Genomic DNA, 18,448 nt, shown 5'->3' with positions numbered 1-18,448 from the left:
AGGGACTCTGTTATGGAGCAGCAAACTCCATGCTGCCAGACAGGTGGATCCTTGGAGAAATCCAGGTGCTGCCAAGCCACCCTCTGACCCTGCTCTTCTGGAGACACAACATCTCCTTGCACTCCTGGTTTGGAACAGGAGTGTGGTGTTTGTGAGGTCTCTAGGAGAGATGAGAATTTGACTCCATGTTCTCAGAAGGTTGATTTATAATTTTATGATATTATATTTTATGATATTAAAGAATATTATACTAAAGCTATACTAAAGAAAGAGAAGGATACAGATAGAAGGCTTAACAAGAAAGAAGAATAAAACTCATGACTGACTCTTCAGAGTCCGACACAGCTGATGGTGATCAGTCATTAGGTAAAAACAATTCACATGTTTGGATAAACAATTTCTATACCACATTCCAGAGCAGCAAACACAGGAGAAGCTGAGGCTTCTCATCTTCCCAGGAGAAGAAATTCTGGTGAAGGGATTTTTCAGAAAATATCACGGTGACATAGGAGTCTCCTCCCCAGCCACCCAAATATGCAGCTGTGGTGCCAAGGAGGCTTTCACAACCTCCTGTGTGACAGTGGTAGACGTGGGGAAGGTGATGATGTCAAGGGTGGTTGCTGCAGCCACCCCACCATCAGGGTGTGTGCACCCTTTCCAAGAATGTGGCTGTGGGGTGTGGGGTCACAGCTGAAGCCCTTGGATGGGGTGGATGGAACACGGGGATGAAATCAGTATTGAACCAGAAAAAGCAGAAGTGTAGGAAAGAGCCACAAAAGGAATTTGAGGGGGACAGTGGGAATCCATGGAGAACAGTTTGATGAAAGGCCTGATCCTGCTGCTACGTGCCACCTCTTGGAGTGGCCACCAGCTGACCTTGACCACCAAAAACTCAGTTTCTTGCTTGGTTTGCCCAAGCAGGGAGACCCCAAAGAAGGAAGGAAAGTCACAGGCTGCTCTTGCACCCCTGACCTATGTAAAAAGCAGAATAAAGACCTCTATGTCATCAGAAGAGTTTTAATTAAAAAAAAAATCCAGGTGAGGGACCCTGGTCTCTGGGGGGTTCATGGAGAGGATCCCACTGGAAAGCAGAGAAATGCCATGGAGAAGCAGAGACTGGTGCTCTTTTCTCCTGGCAGGTTTGAATTTCCAAGTGCAGAGTGGGGTGGGCACAGGAGAGTCAGCACAAGGTGATGGATAGCAGGATTATGGATAGATGGCATTATTATGGATTATTGTGTCTGCCCCATCCCTAGAAGTGTCCAAAACCAGGCTGGACAGAGCTTGGAGCCACCTGGGATAGTGGAAGATGTCCCTGCCCATGGCAGGGGGCTGGAACTTGGTGGCCTTTAAGGTTCCTTCCAACTTAAAACATTCTTTGATTCTAAGAATATATGATTCTGTGATCTCTTTGGTGAGTTACCTCAGTGACAGGACTGCAGAAAGGTCTGGGGATCCTAAGGGATGAGTCTTTATGCTTCAGGACCCCACTGCACTCCCCTCTCCTGTGGGAAAAGCACCCTGGTCACCCTTAATGTGGAAAGGTGTCAAAATTCTCTTTTGCACCTGAGGAAGAGCCAGGCACAGCCCTTACAAAGCAGCATAATTCAGGAAGATCTCCAGGTTCTCCCCTGGACTGGAGCCCAGAGGTGCTTTGTCTGAATTTAGCAATGCTCTCTGATGTGTGGGATTTAGTTAAAAATAAGGGCATTTATCAAATTCCCTGAGTGCAACAAGGAGAGGGGTCAGCACGTCCCTGCTTCCCAACCTCACAGCCCAGCTCTGTGGAACAAGGATGTGCATTGGAATGGGAGGGGTGGGCCAAAGGCCACCAGGGTCACCCTGACTTCAAATCCCTCCATTCCCTTACAAGCCCAGGGAATCTCCAGAGGAACCCTCTGCCTTCCAAACACACAAGAGCAACAACTGAAAGGCCTCTCTCCGAGACTCTCCCGACTGAAAACTATTAGCCAGATCAGCTAAATATTCTTCTTTTAATTTAATTTTAATAGCCAAAACTTACCATGCAGGCAGCAGATGTGATTTTTCTTGGCTAGCAGGGATGATTAGATCTCTATAACTATATGCTACGAAGTGCTCTTGCTACAATAAATAAAGGTCAAAGGCAAGACACTTCCTGCTACTTTTGCTGACACGTGGCTGCCATTTAGTGATTCATAATCTCTACACACGGCTTGGCACACGTAGGGGACTTTTTTTTTTTTTTTTTAATAGGAGCTGTTTTCCACTTGTGCAAACACAACAAAGGATTTAAAGGGACCTGCTCTGAGCCACCTCCACCAGCAGCAGGATTCAGCGCAAGGTAACAAAGATGAGCAGGAGCATGGGCTGTAGGTTGAGCTATGCTCAAGTGGGAGTTGATTCTCTGCTGGCTTTTAGGGGTCTTTGAGCTGAAAAAAGTTTAAAGCTATGCCTGGTTTTGATATTTTTAACAGATTTTTTTCTTCTGTATATCCCAGTGCCTCGTGGAACTGCACAGACACTGATGTGTCTGAGTGGCAGATAACAAATGCTGGGAGATAACAAATCCTGATGGTGTTTGGGTAGGATTGTGGTGGGCTCTGGTCTTCTGGTCTCCAGGCTGGGATTTAGTTGTGACATTTTATTATCTGGATAGGAAAAGGAAAAAATAGTATAGGAATTAAGTCTTTTGCCACTTTGGGTCTGCTCTGTGGTTTGTACAATGCGTTGGCAGCAGGTGTACAGGTACAATTGCAAAAAGATGTGAAATGTCCTTCATATTTAGGAATAAAATTGGGCATAAGCTGCTTGCTTCACCCATCAGGCATTCTCAGCTCTGAAGAGTTAAGTTGCGTAAGACTGTGGTTATTTTATTCGAGACAACTTTTTTCTGTTTCTGTGGAAAATATCTGCAAGATTCAGACAAACCTGAAACATCAGGATGTGGAGAGCTGCTGGGTATTTGGGTGTTTGTCCTGAATGCAGTGAAAAGGAATTACTTTTTTAATGCACTCTCACGATTTCTCAGAGCATATCAGACTTTTCTGCACTGTAAATCTGCCTCATCTCCCATTTTCATTTGTTTCAATGACCTCACAAGATGTTTCCACTGGAGATGGACTGGGAGATGTGCATCACTGAGCAAGTAATTCCATAAAAGATTGTCTGTTACCTTTGGTGGTTGGCCCTACTTAATTTCTTTTTGGTATCTTTATTTTTCTACTGTGTATTCATGAAAAGTTCATGGAAATGGTTTGAATTCTGTTGTTTGAGTGAATTCACCACGCAGTCATGGAATTGCAGAATCATGGAATGGTTTGAATTGGAAAGGACCTCGAAAAAGACCTTGTTCCAATCCTCTGCCATGGGCAGGGACACCTTACACTATCCCAGGTTGCTCCAAGCCCCATCCAACATGGCCTTGGGCACTGCCAGGGATGGAGCAGCCACAGCTTCTCTGGGCAACCTGTGCCAGGGCCTCCCCACCCCCACAGGGAACAATTCCTTCCCAAATCCCATCTAAATCTTCCTTCTTTCAGTCACTTTGGAGTTTGCACAACAGCCCAGCTCAGAGACTACTCTTAGCTGTGCAGCAGGAGCCAGTCCTTGCATGGGGAGCCAACAGCTGAGGGGCACAGGAGAGAAAAAGCTGGCTGGGGAGGGGGAATCTGAGTGGGAGCCTTGCAATCCGTGGTCCTACTGACTGAATCACACTGCTGATGTCATTTATTGGGGCTGTTTCCTGCTGAGGAACAGACTCAGCAGCACACAGGTCTCCAGCCACTGCTGGCACGCTCTGGAGCAGTGAATCACCGGTGCTGTTTGCTGAGCTGAGTCACTGGCATGGACAGAGACCTCACAGAAAACATTCCTTGGTGAACAAATTACTCCAGGATCTCAGTTAAAAAAAAAATTAAAAATCCAGGTTAAAAAAAAATTAAAAATCCTGGCATTCTTTGCCTGATGAAAGGAGGATTTTTCTCAGTGGAATAGCTCTGCTCCGAGATGGTGCCTGGGTGCAGAGTGACCTGTGTTTCCAGCTGGCAGAACAAAGGCGGGGATGGTGTTTGAAGGCTGTTTGTTCAGCATCCCAGTAACAAGACTTTGGGCACCTGGAAACTTTGGCAAGCAAAACCTGTATTTTTTGATCTTTTTTTTTTTTTTTTTCCTTGCTTCTGAATACTAAGGAAACAGAGGAAAAAAACCCAAAAGGTTTAGGTTTTTTTTTTCTTTTCAACCAAAAAGGAAATTGTGCTAGGAGGGGGAAAAAGTTTTGGCTCCAAGGCCAAATAAATTATCACCAGCTCACTTTTATATTGGCTCAGATAAGTAAAAGGAGAACTGAAGGAGCACACAAAGGAGGTCTGGAAAAATCCTGTGTTGAAGGGACAGGGTAGTGAGGGAACAGCCAGCCAGTGTCTTGGCTCTACAAGAACTATTGGCCAGCAAATGAAATTAGTGGGATACCTCCATGAAGGTGGGTCCTCATGCAAGGGGTGGCTGAGCTGGAAATATCTTTCTGAAGGATATTGTGGATACAAAAAGGTTCAGGAGGTAAATGGGCAACTGAGAGATGATGGAATTTATGGAGAGATATCCTCTGGGATTTACTAAGCAGATAAATCCCATCAGGCTCAGGACATCCCTTGAGGTGAATATAAAGAAGGTAAGGAGAGCTTTGGGGAGATGTGTTTTGTGTGTTTGACCCTGTGATAACTTATTTGTGGGGAACAAAGTTCTGAGAGCTCCTTGCATTTCAAATTCCAACAGACCCAGCCTTGAACTACTCCTCGTGGCCACTGGTTTTGGTTTTTTTCCCCATCACTTTAACCTGAAGCAGCAGGAAGGAAAATGAGCTTGGCCACTAAAGCCATGGTACTTTGCACCCTGTGAGCAGAGCTGGGAACAGCATCCCTGGGCACAAGGGTGCCTTGCAAAGTGTCCTTTAAAAGTTTGAGGTGCCCCAAATGATACCAGAGCGCTTATGAGGATGTTCAGCTTTGTCTTACATTTTCTTTTCCAAGTCCCTTCCTACCTTCATCTGCACCAGCCAAGGCAGCTTCCCAAGCTGGATGGAGCCTGAGCACTGTGGCTCTTTTTATTCCCCTAATGTGTCCCAGCAACACTGGGCAGCCAGCCTGGCATTTTGACTGAGATTTTAAAGGCTTGCTATTACTGATTTCTCTTTTTTCCATTTCTCTCCCAGCAACACTGGCTTATTTCACCTTTTTTTTTTTTTTTTTGGTTAAACTCTTGTTTTGCCCTTCCTTTGGGGACTGGGACAAGGGACATAGCTTCTCAAAAATTATTAGCACCTATCACCAGCTATAGTGTGCTTCTGCCTCTCTCCTTCCCCACCTCAGAGCCAGGCAAACACATTCTGTTCTTTTGAGATTATATCCTGGAGATCTGAATGTCACAGCAGGCTTTGCAGTTTAACACAGGAAACATTTGTGCCTGCTATTTAAGAGAAATAAGTTGCTCATGTTTCCCTGGGAACCAGCCTGTCAATTGAGCTCACTTGACTCCCCTGTTATTAAAATAAAATGTGAAAGAGTAAATGGATATATTGCAAGTTATGCAAGGGCAAAAATGCTATCTGGGTGTATTTTGTATCCAAGAGATGCATCCCTACGTAAAGAAGAAGTGTTTTTTCAGCTTTTTCAGATGGATTGCTGTTCTTTTGGATTTCTTTTGCTGGCAGTGTTGTCTTCACACACAGAACTAGGAGCTGACTGTAAAAGAGCCCCCTGCAGCTCAGCAGTTGTTGGATTACGTCTGTGTGCAGGTTATACACAACACTTGCTCCCCAGGCTCCCTGGCACTGCTTTTGTGGCTGTACCGAGCCTGTGCTCTTCATTACCTCTCTTAGGCTGCTCCTTCTGAGCTTTCCTCTCCACCCCAGGAGTGTTTCTCACCTCATTTTTTGCAGGTTTATAGGAAGGTTTATCTTTAAGACCTGCCACTGGAAGAGGCAGCAGGTTATCCATGGGGCAAGGCTATTTTTAGGGAGTGCAGTGCCAGGATGGCTCCCAGCTCTTGGCAGCGAACACGTGCTGAGCACAAAGGCAGCCTCTGTGCTCAGGGCTGCAGAACTGGGCACCCTCAGGAGCTGGGAGCCAGGCACGGGCAGGGAACAGGGCACAGAGGGAAAATGGAGCTGCTCTGGGCAGGGAGAAGGGCTGAGGCTGCTGTGGGCACTGCCAAGGCAGAGGAGGGGAGGCAGTAGCTGCAGAGATGGGATGGAAACAGGGGAGGTTCTCAGGATCATTCTGTGGCTTTTGCAGGTGTCAGCCCTTGGCTTTTGAAGGGAAATAGCCAAACCATTAACATAATGCCTGGAAGAGAGATATATTACCTAAAACACCTGACCAGTGCTGGAGATCCAAAGTGGGAGTAGTTTGCATTTTCCCACCGTGCTTTCCTCTACCTGCTGTGAGATAAAGGCACGAGCTGTGCTGCCGTCAGCAGCAAAGCCTCCTCCCAGATTTCCACATCCAGCCCTGTTCCTTTGCACCTGCCAGATTTTAATTTCCTGGAATCTTTTTGTGCTCAGAGTAGTTGAAGTGATTGTGGTTTCATGCAAACTGTGCTGAGTTGGCGACAAAGGAGTGTAAGTGCTCATGGCTGCTTTCACAAGAAGGCATAAGACTGGATCTCCTGGGGATAACTTGTGAAGGATGTGCTAGAGTGCACAAAATAGTGATAAATTGCTGAGAATCCAATTGTTGACTGTGTCACACAATATCAGACATGAGAACACCGAGGGCTGGAGCACCTCTCCTGCGAGGAAAGGCTGAGAGAGCTGGGGCTGTTCAGCTTGGAGAATTGTCCAGTGAGAACTTAGAGCCCCTTCCAGTGCCTGAGGGGCTCAAGGAGAGCTGGAGAGGGACTTTGGACCAGGGCATGGAGAGACAGGACTAGGGGAATGGCTTCCCACTGCCAGAGGGCAGGGATGGATGGGACACTGGGAAGAAACTCTTCTCTGTAAGGGTGCTGAGCACAGGGTGCCCAGAGAAGCTGTGGCTGCCTCATCCCTGGAAATATCCAAGGCCATGTTGGAAAGGGCTTGGAGTGACCTGGGCTAGTGGAAGGTGTCCCTGCCCATGGCAGGGGATTGAAACAGGATGATCTTTCAGGTCCCTACCAATCCAAACCACTCCCTGAATCTATGATTTTCTGATGAAGGGAAATAGCCAGCTCCATGCAAATCAAAGGATGTGCCACTGATATTATTCCTTGATTCATTGTCAATATTTACCTGAAGAAAGCTGACCAGCTCGTGGAAACAAAATCCAAAGAAGGTTATTAAAAACAGGGAAACCATGTCTACCCCACAAAATCCCTGACAGAAAATAACTGGCAGCTGAGAGTGCTGAGTCCTGTTCTCCCACTTGTGGAGACTCAGGTTGTTCCCTGGCCAGCACACAGGTGTGTGGAGAAGATAGTGCCACCTTTTAATCTGCTTCCTGCCTGTGCTCCAGGGAAAGCATTTCCAATTTTCCTCATCCAAATGAAACCACAAGGGCATTTTAGGTACAAGAGCTCATAGAAATGGAATTATGAACGATTTTTAAATTTAGGAGAGAGAAATTTGTGGTAAGAATAAATAATTGAGACTTGAAGCTTGACAGATATAAGCCAGGAAGAGCAGCCCAGTTTAAGTTTTTGGGGTGTGTGCTTGCTACCCCAATTTATTGAGGATTGCAAAGGATCTTCCACACATGGATTTTTTCATATTGTTGAGATTGGATACTTTTCTCAGCAGCTATATCCTTCCAGAAATCCATGTAGGAAAGTGTCAAAGCCTGTAGCTCCCAGGACATTAGAAGAAATTACTGCTTGAGCAGTCTCATTCCAGAAATTGCCTTCCTAGAAGGGAATAAGGATGAACAAACATGGGAGGGGAATTTCTCCTTCTCACCTGGTCAAGTTTTATTGCTAACCACAAAGGTGAGCTGGGTGGATGTTCTGTGTCCAGATTGTTCATCATCAAGGGGAAATATTCATGAGAGAGCTCCCTGTCACTTGGACAGCCTGTCAAACAGCAAAGGTCATTGTTACTCATTCCCATGAACTGCTACAGCTACACTGGGATGACTGGAAGGTCACAAAGGCTTTTTTAGCAAAGGGCAGACTCTCTGACTTTTGAAACTGCCTGTAGCCTGAATTTACTTTCAAAGGGAGGCTCCTGGACTTTCAGGTTCCCTTTGTAGTCTTGGTAAAACCTTTAATTGACTTATTGTCATGGGATTGTGAGGAAAAGGGGAAAAACACCCACAAGAGGCAATACTGTTTGATCTCTGTCCTTCCTTGTTGTGCTTGTGAGCCAGAGCCTTGCTTCAGATAAAATTTCTGGTGGGATTTTGTATTTATGTTAGAATGTTTCTGTCTCCTGCACCGGACGTGGGTTTGGTTTTTTTTTTTCTCTTGGGAATGTATGTTTTTGTTTGAGTACTCAAGTGTTCCTCAAGTGGGTGAATGAATCATGGAAATTCCGTATTACGGACGGATGGAAAGATAATAAAGCATTATATATGGGCTTTCATGGTAAGTTTGCTTTGCAGGTAAAAGGGATTAGTCTTTCTCTAGTAACCAAACAGTGCAGAGGATGGAAAAGCCAGCTGGGCTTGTTTGGAGTTGCTGTAGTTATTTAACACAGGTAATTTTTTCAGACTGTACGTGGTGTCCTGCTTGGGGAAACACAAGCAGCTTTGTCACTGTGTGTCAACCTGCCTAGAGCAGGAGCTAAAATCAGTACCCAGATACCCTTAGGATAATAATTCCTGGGTTAGAAAACTGGAAACCCCTTTTCTGACTTACAGATTTTCTGTTCAAGTTAAAATATAAATTCATGAGGGTCCTGCCAGATGTCAGTGGAGAATTTTCCAGTGAGAACTTAGAGCCCCTTCCAGTGCCTGAGGGGCTCAAGGAGAGCTGGAGAGGGACTTTGGACAAGGGCATGGAGAGACAGGACAAGGGGGATGGCTTCCCACTGCCAGAGGGCAGGGATAGATGGGATATTAAGAAGAAATTCTTCCCTGTGAGGGTGGTGAGGCCCTGGCACAGGGTGCCCAGTGAAGCTGTGGTGCCTCATCCCTGGAAATACCCAAGGCCAGGTTGGAAAGGGCTTGGAGTGACCTGGGCTAGTGGAAGGTGTCCCTGCCCATGGCAGGGAGTGTGAGTGGATTCCCCAAACACTTGACCCAAACTCAGGAGGCCTCTTCCTTGCAGACACACTCCTAATGCCCAAGCCAAATCTTGGCAGGAATGGGCAACCTCTGAAGCACAGCACACCCTGTGGCTCATATTGGGGGTCTTTATCCTGAGATTCCTGACTTCAAGTAAATAACAGCACTTTCCCAACATTTTTTAATCTGAGGATGAAAAATGTTGTGTAACAACAGTAAAAGGCAAAACCTTTTCATGCTAAACATCAGGAATGTGGTGTTTGGAGCACAGAGGGGTACTCTGGGCTGCTTGTTCTTATCTGGCACTCCTGCTCTCTTTTCCAGCCAGCTGGATCTTTATTTTTCTAAAAAAAGCTTCATGCCAGGCTTAATGCTCATCTCACCTGACAGTTCTAGGAATGGGGCATTATGTTGGTCAATAGGAATCTTAAGAACAATCACTTAATGGCTTTAAGTCATTATTTTACTTGGCAGAAAATAAAAAAAAAAAGCAGCATCAGTCAATCCAATAGATCTCCAGATTTCAAACCTTCCCAAACCCAGAAATACAACTTCACAGAGTGCCCAGGTACCCTCCCATCCTCCATGTGCCCACCATGAGCTCTCTGATTTGTTTTCTGGAATTCCTTCCCCATCTGAAGGTGTGTGTGGAAGGACATAAGACCTGAGCTATTTCTGTCCTTTCTGTGGTGCAAAAAACCCTTCCAAAAGAGACCTTCCAGGCAATCCTTCACTTTTCTTTCTTCACATTGATTATGTCTCTGGATTGCAGCTCTGGGCAATCTTTTCAGGTGTGTTGCACGAGGTCTTTGTCCTCCCTGGTTTTTTTTTGGCTAGGCTCTCCAGACTTTTACCATTTGCTTTACGTTTCAGTCATGAACCTGTCCTTCAAGAGTGCTTCCCAGGAAAGATACTTTATACACTGTGTGGTCTGCTTATAGAAAACAAATGTCAAAGGCATAAAAAAATGCCGATTTTAGGATTTCATCAAATTTCCTTGGGACTACTGTCTGCAAAAGGCACCAGCCTCAGTCTTATCTGTCAATTACTCTTCCTTAATGCATCAAACACTGTATTAAACATGGGCTTGCAAGGTATTTTAGCTTTACTTTCCCACAGGTAATTGCATTTCTCTCTACCCTTAAAACGTCTCACAAGGATTCCTAGGGTTTAGGGCTGGCTCTAAATCTAAATTTAGGGCTGGTTGCCAAATCTAAACTGGAGAAAGAGGGTAGAGCCCAGGGGACTCCTAATACCCAGAGCTTCCTAGAATTAGCTCAAATCCTTCGCATTGCAGCTCAGAGCTGGTGCAGCCCTGCAGCACAGTTGTTTATTTGCTGTGGAGGAAATAGAAGTGCCATTCAGTAGGAATTGGCTCACCAGTTTTCCCAGCTGCTGGATGACAAGCATCCCTCATGGTTTAGCTTTTCTGTGGGCACAGGGGGCACCACTTTGTCCCTCATGGCCCCTCTTTACCTGCAAACAAACACAGCCTGGATTTGAGGCAGCCCTGAGGGGTTGGTGTTGCTCTGTGAGATGCTGAGGACTCCAGGCAGGAAATCCTGGCTTCCCTTCCATCCCCTGCAGATAAGGATCTCCAAGCTGGACCACCAAACTGTCCCTATTTCCTTCTCACCTCTGACTTTGTCCAGTCTGGTGGGAAAGGCTGCTCTTTCCAGCTTTGTTGTCAATTCCTCTTTCCAGATAGAGCTGGTTAGAACAGGGATATGGCTCATTTCCCTGAAGTCCTTTAATTTGCAAAGCTCTGCTTCCATCTGTAGGCTTGGTGGAGACCCAGAGAGGGCAGAGCCCACCACCAGGCACAGGCTGGCTCCTGGGGTGTGCTGCATGGGGACAGCCACCCCAATGGCTGGCAGGCTCACAAACCACATCCCAAACAGCGTGTAGCCATAGAATATTCTGAGCTGGAAGAGACCCACAAGGACTAACCAGTCCAATTTCTGGTCCCTCTGGCACATGACAACCCCAACAATCCCATCCTGTTCCTGAGAGCATTGTCCAAACTCTCCTGGAGCTCTGGAAGCTTTGGAGCTGTGTCCATGCCCTGAGGAGCCAGGGCAGTGCCCAGCACCCTCTGGGGGAAGAACCTTTTCTTAATATCCAACTAAACTCCACCTGAAACAGCTTCATGCCATTTTCTTGGGTCCTCTCAGTGGCCACCAGAGAGCAGAGATCAGAGCTGTCTTTCTACCTCCCTTCCTAAGGAAGCTGCAGACCATGGTGAGGCCTCTCTTCAAACTGAAGGACCTCAGCCACCTCTTGTAAGACTTTCCCTCTAGAACCCTCTCCAGTTTCATGCTGCTCCTTTGGATACTCTCTAAAAGCTTTATATTCTTCTTATATTGTCCCTTGTCCTATGCTGATTGTCAAACATTATAGTGGCTTCATCTGGGTGCTTTGAGGGGCTTTGAAGGGTTTTAAAGTCCAGTGGTGGTGGCAGCACTGAAGGGCAGTCAGGGAAGCTCAAGGTCTGGAGAAAAACAGCCTGCAAGCACTGCATATGTGAAATTGAAAAGTTTTCACAGTTCTCTGATATCTGAGGGAAGCTGGGAGCCCCAGATCCACGTTATTCTTGCTGTTTTCCCCAGATGTTTTGGCTGGCTCAGCAACAGGTGCAGGTGCAAACCTCTGGCAGGCAGCTGAGCGTGTTTTATAAAACCTTAAAATGCTTGAAGGCAGTGTGCAGACATGACTGATTTCCATCCAAGGCACTGTCTTTCCTCCAGACTTTCCCTCCAGGAGTCCAAAAGCAATTTCAGCCAGTGTTTAATGGGAAGGCTGTGGGATGTCTGAGTGCTCCAGCTTCATGGTGGACCTGCATCCCCGGAGTTACACATTGCTCAATCCTGGTCACAAACTTTTTTTGGAAAGAAGCTGTAAGTTAATAAAACCTATCTTTATGGGGCTGCTGCTTGGAGAGGAGACTTTTACCCTGGAGCTGCATGAAAGGCACCAAATTCAGAAGGAACTGGGACATCTTCCCTTTGCTTTAGGGCTCTGAGTGCCAACTCCCAAACTGTGACACTGGAACTGGATTTTTTTGGCTTTCCCTTCCTTTTGGAAGAAGCGTCCATGGCACAGGCTCTGTGCCCAGAGCCACTTAAGAGTACTCTTGTAATATACAGAATTGAAGAATGGTTTGGGTTGAAGGATCATAAAAGACCATCTTGTTCCAACCCCCTGCCATGGGCAGGGACACCTTCCACTAGAACAGGTTGCTCAGAGCTTTGTTCAAACTGATCTTGAACATTTCCAGGGACGGGGTGTCCAATATACATTTCGTATGTGTGTATATATATATATATATATATATATATATATATACATACAAAATGGTTTTTTTATAAATATATATATTACAGTATATATAGTACATATATGTATTATGTATAAATATGTTAACATTGTATATACATTACATATTTTAGTGTTTATATATATTTATATTGGAGAAGGTTCTTTGCTAGCTTTTAGGGGTCTTCAAGCTGAAAAGAGTTTAAAGCTACGTCTGTTTTTGATTTTCTATAGCTTTTTTTTTTTTCCAGTACATCACACTGCCCCGTGCAACTGCGTGAACAGTGATATCAGTGAGTGGCAGAAACCAGATGGTGAGAGATAAGAAATTGTGACGGTGTTTGGGTAGGACTTTGGAGGGCTGTGTTTTTCTGGACCACAGGCTGGGCTTTAATTGTGAGGTGGACTCCGATGAGATTAATTTCATTGTCTCGACAGGAATAGGAAAAAACTCGTGCAGGAATAAGTTATTTTCCACACTGGGTCCGCTTTGTAGTGTGGTGAACGCCCCGGAGCAGGGGTATCAAAGCAGCCTTGAAGTACAGCGGCAACCGCAAAAGGTGAAAAAGAGCCGTCTCGCTTAGGAAGAAAATTAGGTTTAACACGCTTGCTTCACCAAACAGGCGCTGATATCTTCACAGCTTCACGTTCAAGCCGCCCAAGATCGGGAGCGGGGCGGAGGAGGCGGTGCAGGAGGCGGAGGCGAAGAAGGGGAAAGAGGAGGAGGCGGAGGCGGGGGATGCTCGAGGCGGAGCCGGGGCGGGCCGCAGGGGAGGCGGCTGGAAAACAGGCCGGCGCTGGTTCTCGGCCCGCAGTGCCCGCAGCCGCCGCTCAGCCGCGCCGGGAGCCGCTCAGCCGCGGGAGGCAGCGAGGCGAGAGCCGGGCGGGCGCCCCGACCCCGACAGTCCCCTCCGGCACCGCACAGAGAGGTACGCGGCGGGCGGCGGCCCCGGTCCCCTCGGAGCGTCCCCTCGCAGGGTCCCCTCGGGCCCCTCAGCCCGCACCTGCAGCGGGAGGGCCGGTGCCGCCTCGGCGGGGCTGCCCGACTCCGTCCCCGCACAGAGCGCCCGGGCAGCAGCGGGGAGAGGGCGGGGGGCTTTGTCTGGGGGCACAGAGCCGGGATCCGTCCCACACGCCCACCTCGCCGAGCCGCTCTAGGGGCCGTTCCCGGTGCCCCGTCCCACACACCTGCTGGAGGGGCCGTTCCCGGTGCCCCGTCCCACACACCACCCTCAGGGTTCAGCCCGGTACCCCGTCCCACACATGACCCCAGAGGAACCAGCCCGGTACCCCATGCCACACACCCGAGGGTTCAGCCCGGTACCCCGTCCCACACATGACGCCAGAGGAACCAGCCCGGTACCCCGTCCCCAACACCACCCTGAGGGTTCAGCCCGGTACCCCGTCCCACACATGACCCCAGAGGAACCAGCCCTGTGCCCCATCCCACACACCGCCCTGAGGGGCTGTTCCCGTGCCCCGTCCCACAATCCCACCTCCCCAAACTACTTCAGGGGACGTTCGCTGTGCCCCATCCTACCCGCCCCAAACCACCCCAGGAATTTGCAGACCCTCATTCCTCCGCCCCTCGACACCCCAGCCCAGGCGCAGAGCAGGTGTCATCCCTGCCGCTTTTTATGGGGACCGTGGGAGAAAGGCTCGCTCTCTCGGCTAAGGGCAGAACACGCGCGGTTGTGTTGGGATTTTGGGGTGGTTTGGGTGTTTTTTTTCTGCCCCTCCCGTGTGTTGATGTCGGTGAATCTCCCGCATGTGACACGAGTCCGCGCGTGCCTCCGCATTCCCCGCCTCGGCGTTCCCGGCGATGACACCGAGAGGAGAGGTTAAGTGGGGAAGTCACCGTGCTGGGGATGCGAATGACGAGCGGCGAAGGCTCGCTCCCGGCTTGTTTGTGTTTCTGCTGTTTTCATGTTTATATAAAGCTGTTACAATACCGGGGGCTTGTCAGTCGAATCCATCGACTTGTGAGGAATTGCTCCGTCTTTGAGATCGGTGTGGTAGATGAGGGATTAGTTCCGAATGCCGGGTAGTAAAATGCACAATGCCAGTTGTCTGTTATGGAAACTCAAATCTTTTATTTACATTCTCAACCCCATACACAGAGCTGCTCTGCTGCATCTTTGCTCATCCCACAAAGTGTTTTCCGTGGATTATAGACATGCTGTCTCAAACCTAGTTCTGGGACTAGCTGTAATTGCCTGATATATTAGATGTAAACACGAGCTTTACATAAAAGTGAAACCATATATATCACTTAACACATGTCCACTCTGTGATCCTGCACAAACAAAGTCGAGCCCAGAGCCCTGTCCTTAGCTCACCCTGTTGATCCACTTTTCCCGTAGCCTGTACGACGCAGTCCTGTTCCCAGAGTTACCAGACAGGTTTAGTGGAGACCAAGAAATCAGCCCAGGAGCATTTCTGTGTGTTGTGCAAGAATGCTGTTATGTTCTCAGTCCTTTACAGATGTTGTTTTATTGACTTAGTGATAACATTTTGCTCTCCTAGGTCCTTTTCCCTTTCCAGATTGTAAGGCCAGCACTTACTAATCTTTTGTGGCGCTGCTGTGGAACAGATGTACAGTGTTTTTTAGGGAGTAGCAAGCTCTGTGGTTTCAGCTGGCTTTGCCTCTTAAAAAAAAACAGCACTGCCTTTCCCTTGTGCCACTGTTGTGGAGTGGGTAGCCGGACTAGGAAGCCTGTTTGGATGACTGCTGAGCTGGCAAAAAATCCAACAGGCTTGGGTCTGACTCAGTGCCTGGATCCAAATCATTGTGTGGCTGATCAGACATTTACCTGGACTTCTTTGGGTTTGGAGCAGCATCCAGCTGGTATTTTGGCTAAGCTGTGTGTGGAAGGGGGTGTAGAGGTCTTTAAATGCTAAAAATGCTGGGTGCTGTGGTCGTTTATCCCTCTCCATCCTTTGGCTCTGTGGAACAGCAGCTCTGGAGCAGTTCCTCTTTGTGCCAGGCTGCCCTGAAACGCTAGAGCACCACAAACACTCTGCACCTGCCCTGGGCTCCTGTGTCCTCAGCCCTGCTGCTGGCACTCGTGGTTGTCCCTCTCTGGTTTGAGCTGGAAGTGCTCTCTCCCTGTTGTGTCTGTCCTATCTAAGTGTCACAAGTCAGCTGTGGTGTCTCTGAAATGCAGTGTTTTCTGGGGTGGAGGATTCTCAGTTGACTTGGTGGCACTGGAGGGGTTGAGGTAGAGTTTGGAGAACTCTATCAAATTGTTGACATTCATTACAAGCAGCAGGCATGGTTTCTGGGCTCCCTACAGCATCTAAGAGGTGTGATGGTGCTTTTGCTGACCTCCACCTTAGCCAAGTAGTGTAATTTGAGTTTTTCCACTCATCCATCCTCAAAAGCTATCGGACTCTTGTCCATCTCTGCCTCAGAAGCTTGGAGGAGTATTCCTGCATCTCATTACCAGCCTCAGGAGTCTATCTGCCTGCCTCTCAACCCCACTTCCATAATTTCATGTTTTCATGTCATCTCACTGAAAAGTAATCCCTTCTAATCAAATCTGAGGTTCTCCAGCTAAATTCCTGCTGGCCCAAGTGAGTGTCTAAGGAAAATTGTGATGCTGACTTCTGAAGTATGTGGAATTACTTTGTATGATTGGGTTATACAAAAAGAGAGATATTATTTTCTCTTGTTTTTTTCAAAAGTATTAAAAATGCAGCCTGCTGTGTTTCACAAATCTCACTGCTGTCTCCTTCTCTCAGTAATTGTAATTAACAGACCAGAAAATGGAAAAATGTAGAAATACCCTTTCCCACTGGCCACAATCATTAGTCCTCTCCAGAAGTTAATGAAGTCAAGTCTATGGAAATTAAATAACTGAATTTTTTTTAGTTCTGTTGGTGAGCTAAAACATTGTGTTAGTGTGGTAAATAATAAATAAAAGAGCTGTAAAGATCTCTCAGAATTGATGTGGGCAAAGAATGGATTTGAACTTTTCTTTCTCTAGAGGGTCTAAACCTCTGGCTTTAAGATGTGGCTGAGGGATCTGTCCTGCTCTGCTTGCTTGCAAAAACTGATCTAAGCCCAGCAGTAAAGTGGGAGAGATGGTAACCCACCATGAGAATAGGGAATAGAAGCATAACCATAAAAAATCCCAAATGCAACCAATTCATCAAATTATGGAATCCTAAGGCACAAATAGTTTTACAAGTGACACTTCAAAGCCACCTTTATGGTGTTTCCAGACTGTGTTATCATCTTTGTTGTCTTCCTGTTGAGGGAACATGAATATTTTCAGCTACCTTGATGTTGTGTCCCATTTTCATTGGCTCTGTTGCTGTGTTGGCTTTGCTGTGTCTGGGCATTCCTTTCTCCGTGCTGAGGGCACGTGGGTGTGAGCACTGTAATAAATCTTGAGTTTATAGAAGTCACTGTGGAAAATGGTTGAAAAGCTTTCCTTTTTTTTTTTTTTTTCCTTTTTATAATCTAAAATTTCAGTGGTTTCTTCTTGTTTTAACAAAAGGTTCCAGAAATACCATAGGTGGGAATATGAACCACTCGGAAAATAAATCTTCGTGGCAACTCCAGTTTCCACCATGAGCATGGTGGCACCTGAGGAGCACTTTGGTGAGGTGCAGGTGGTGTGTGAAGAGTGGTTTTAGAGGAACCTTAGTTTGAGGTCCTGCTTTTTTTTTTCCATGAGAACCAGTGCTCTTGAGGGGCCCTGGGATAGTGCAGGGCTGCAGGCTGAAAGAGCTGTCCACCTGGAGAAGAGAAAGCTCTGGGGATGATACCTTTGGCCACCTTCCAGTGCCTAAAGGGGCTCCAACAGAGCTGGACAGGGATTCTGGATAGGAGCCTGGAGTAACAGGACAAGAGGGAATGGCTTCCCACTGACAGAGGAGACTTTTAGGTTAGATATTAGGAAGGAGTTCTTTAGTCAGACAGTGAAGAAGCCCTGGCACAGAAGCTGTGGTTGCCCCATCACTAAAAGTGTCCAAGGCCAGGTTGGACAGGGCTTGGAGCAACCTGGAATAGTGGATGATGTCCCTGCCCGTGGCAGGGGGTGGGAATGAGATGATTTTTAATGTCTCTTCCATCCCAAACCATTCTGTGATTCAGCCAGCAGCCCTGAGCTGTGGATAACGCAGCACCCGGGGTTTTTATAACAATGTATTTGCTGTCTGAACCCAGCAGCAGCCTGACAAGGAGGTTTGCTATGGGAGATGTGCTCTGTATTCCGGTGACCTTTTCCTCTGGAAGTCTTTAAATGCAGTGAATGTGGTGGTGTTGGGTGACTTTTAATCATGCCCTTGGTTTTAAGTGCAGTTTTGGTGTTCTTTTTCATGGTAACTTGAAGTTTTTGTTTTGTGGCGTGTTGGGGCCAGGGCTGTGAGATTGCAAGGATGTGATGGAAGAGGAATTGTAAAGGTGCAGCAGGAGTGGTTTGGCTCTGAGAGAGGCCTGGGTTGCTCTGAAGGTGGTGAGCTCAGCAGCAGGAATGTAATGCAAGAGGGGTGAAAAAGCCCCTCCCTGCTTTTCCTGCTGGAGTTTGATCCCTGAGCTATTCTCGGGTAGTTCTCTGCTACCAGGCCCTGCTTTAAAGTCTCAGTTAAACAAGGCACTTATTGTTGGTGCTCTCTAATTCCAAGTGATGGTGGCTGGCAGCTTGCTGGGTCTGAGGGAGAGAGATTTTGCAGCCCCAGAGTAGTGATTTACACAGGGCTGTTGTTGGATATTCCCTCTTTGGGGCAGTTTTCCACATCATGCTGTGAGACCACGTTTCCTTCACTTCCTGGAGTAGAAGGATGGAGGGAGCACTGGGGGCCACAGTACAGGTCAGTGCCAGAAAGGGAGTGAGGAGATCTCAGCTGTGGAGGGCCCTGAAAAGCTGAACTGATGGAAACCCAGGCAATTTCAGCTGGTAGGGAATTTTTGGTTTGGTAACTTTCATTTCTTTTATCTAGGAGGTCTTTCA

The 18,448-nt window shown here is 47.4% G+C and overlaps 2 protein-coding genes across 3 annotated transcripts in view; one reads left to right on the top strand and one right to left on the bottom strand.

Annotated features, from left to right (window-relative positions):
- PTPRA (protein tyrosine phosphatase receptor type A) overlaps positions 1-18,448 on the bottom strand; it is a 520,615-nt gene that overhangs the window by 245,973 nt on the left and 256,194 nt on the right. The gene's annotated exons all lie outside the window — the stretch shown is intronic.
- SMOX (spermine oxidase) overlaps positions 2,305-18,448 on the top strand; it is a 62,871-nt gene continuing 46,727 nt past the window's right edge. Inside the window, exon 1 of one of the 2 annotated variants that reach the window (XM_050974185.1) lies at positions 2,305-2,323. The gene's annotated coding sequence lies outside the window, so the exon portion shown is untranslated. Of the gene's footprint in view, positions 2,324-13,235; positions 13,418-18,448 lie in introns of those variants that run through there. The other variant, XM_050974183.1, reaches the window with a different exon arrangement.

Source organism: Serinus canaria, chromosome 4, assembly GCF_022539315.1.
Source record: "Serinus canaria isolate serCan28SL12 chromosome 4, serCan2020, whole genome shotgun sequence".
NCBI classification, from domain to species: domain Eukaryota; kingdom Metazoa; phylum Chordata; class Aves; order Passeriformes; family Fringillidae; genus Serinus; species Serinus canaria.
This window is presented reverse-complemented; position numbering and strand designations above follow the sequence as displayed.